At 64.0% G+C, this 1,804-nt stretch overlaps 3 non-coding genes across 3 annotated transcripts; all 3 read left to right on the forward strand.

Moving 5' to 3' along the window:
• Window positions 1-58: 58 nt before the first annotated feature.
• TRNAG-CCC lies at window positions 59-129 on the forward strand. Its single transcript has one exon. It is a non-coding gene; the product is annotated as a tRNA-Gly (tRNA).
• Window positions 130-1,263: 1,134 nt separating this feature from the next.
• On the forward strand, window positions 1,264-1,337 carry TRNAN-GUU. The gene has a single exon. It is a non-coding gene; the product is annotated as a tRNA-Asn (tRNA).
• Window positions 1,338-1,361: 24 nt separating this feature from the next.
• TRNAS-GCU lies at window positions 1,362-1,443 on the forward strand. Its single transcript has one exon. It is a non-coding gene; the product is annotated as a tRNA-Ser (tRNA).
• The last annotated feature ends 361 nt before the right edge of the window (window positions 1,444-1,804 follow it).

Raw genomic sequence — 1,804 nt, forward strand, 5'->3', positions numbered from 1 at the left:
ACCAGATGGCTGGGGAAGCTGCAGGCTTCCTGCCATCCTGCCCAGGCTCCTCCCAGCCGCGCCAGTGGTGTAGGGGCATCATGCGAGGTTCCCAATCTTGCGACCCGGGTTCGAATCCCGGCTGGTGCATCCCCTGCTCTCCCTTTTGCATCCCAAGAGGGGAAGACGGCACCGTCGGAAACCTCTGCCTGGCCGTGCTGTGCTGCTCTTTTGCAGGACCAGAGGGCAGAAGAAGGACGCAGGGTTATCTGGGCGCACCTGCTCCTTTGTAGAAACAGAAGACAAGCCGCGCTGGATCCGGCCCAAGGTCCGTCCAGTCCAGCCCTCTGTGCACACGGAGGCAGACCAGGTGCCCACAGGTCCCTCCAGCAGCAGGGGTGCAACGCCTCCGCCTGGCCAAGCTGCCCAGCGACAGGAGTGCGCCAGCCTCCCGCCCCAAGTGAAGCCGGCAGTCCTTGGCCTGCAAAGCTAGGAGCCAAGCATCGCCTCATCCTCTTGGGATTTCTCCGGTCCCCTTTTAAAGCCACCCAAACTGTCGGCCATCAGACTGCTTTGCCCAGCCCTGGTCTGCCTGCTCAGCAGGCGGCCGGACACCTCAAATGGACTCCCGCATCAGGCGAGGAAAGGGGCCTTTCGACTCGGGGGAGCCTGCATTTCCACGACAAGGGGGGCCCTTCCGGCTGCCAGAAGGAAGTGCTTCTCTTTCTAAAGGGGCTGCACAGTGTCTGTTGCCCGACTGCTGTGGAGAGGAGGCAACCGGGGGAAGGCCTTCCCTGCTCCCACTGGGCCTCCTTTGAGCCACGTGTGAGCAGAGGAATCGGCCCCACCTCCCCCGTCCGGGACCGCACTCCTCGCGGCCCCTCTTGCCCAGGGGGGTCTGCCCCTGTCGTCTCCTCCATCCAAGTGCCGTGGATTCAGGCACAGCTGCCACGGGGCTGCCTGGGCGGGAGGCACGCAGTGCGGGGCGGATGAAGGCTCCGGGCCGATCGCCAGGGAAACATGGGCACTTTCAGCACAAAGCATCTCAGCAGGAGAGATCCCTTTTCACTCTCGTCGTGCCAGAGGCAAAAGGATGGCTTTGCATCCTGCTTGCGCTAGCAGAGGGTGGTTTCGATCCACCGGCCTCTGGGTTATGGGCCCAGCACGCTCCTGCTGCGCCACTCTGCTGGACAGGGAAGCTGGCAGGGAACGTCCCCCTTGGACCCCCCTCCGTCCCTGCCAGTGAAACCTCAGGCCGGGGGAGGTGGGAGGCAGCACAGCCCGGTCTCTGTGGCGCAATCGGTCAGCGCGCCTGGCTGTTAACCAGGAGGATGGTGGTTCGAGCCCACCCAGGGACGGCTGCGGGTGCCCCCCCCCCCCGAGACGAGGTGGCCGAGTGGTGAAGGCGATGGACTGCTAATCCATTGTGCTCTGCACGCGCGGGTTCGAATCCCGCCCTCGTCGCCCCTTTTTCCCTGACAGAGGCCCCAAGACAAAACCTTTGGCTCCCTTCGCTGTCTTGACTCCCAAGCGTGCAAAAGGCCGAGGGAAGCAGAGGCCAGCTGGGCCCTGGACACAAGGAACCCAACTGGGGATTTTGAATGGTGCCGCTACTCCACTGGTGCAGCCGATGGGGCCGTGCAAAAGAGGGCAAGGGGCTCTCCAAGCACTTCACCCAGCCGGGGGAAAAGGGGGGCCTGCCTTCGAGCTGCCTGGCCAGGGGGCACTCAGGGCCGACGGAGCGGAGGATGGCTCTGGGCCGCTTGCCAGAGAAACGTGGGCACTTTTACCACAAAGCAAGAAGAGATCCCTTTTCACCCTCGTC

The sequence above is a fragment of the Varanus komodoensis genome, unplaced genomic scaffold (genome assembly GCF_004798865.1).
Source record: "Varanus komodoensis strain SLA01 unplaced genomic scaffold, ASM479886v1 scaffold76, whole genome shotgun sequence".
NCBI lineage: Eukaryota > Metazoa > Chordata > Lepidosauria > Squamata > Varanidae > Varanus > Varanus komodoensis.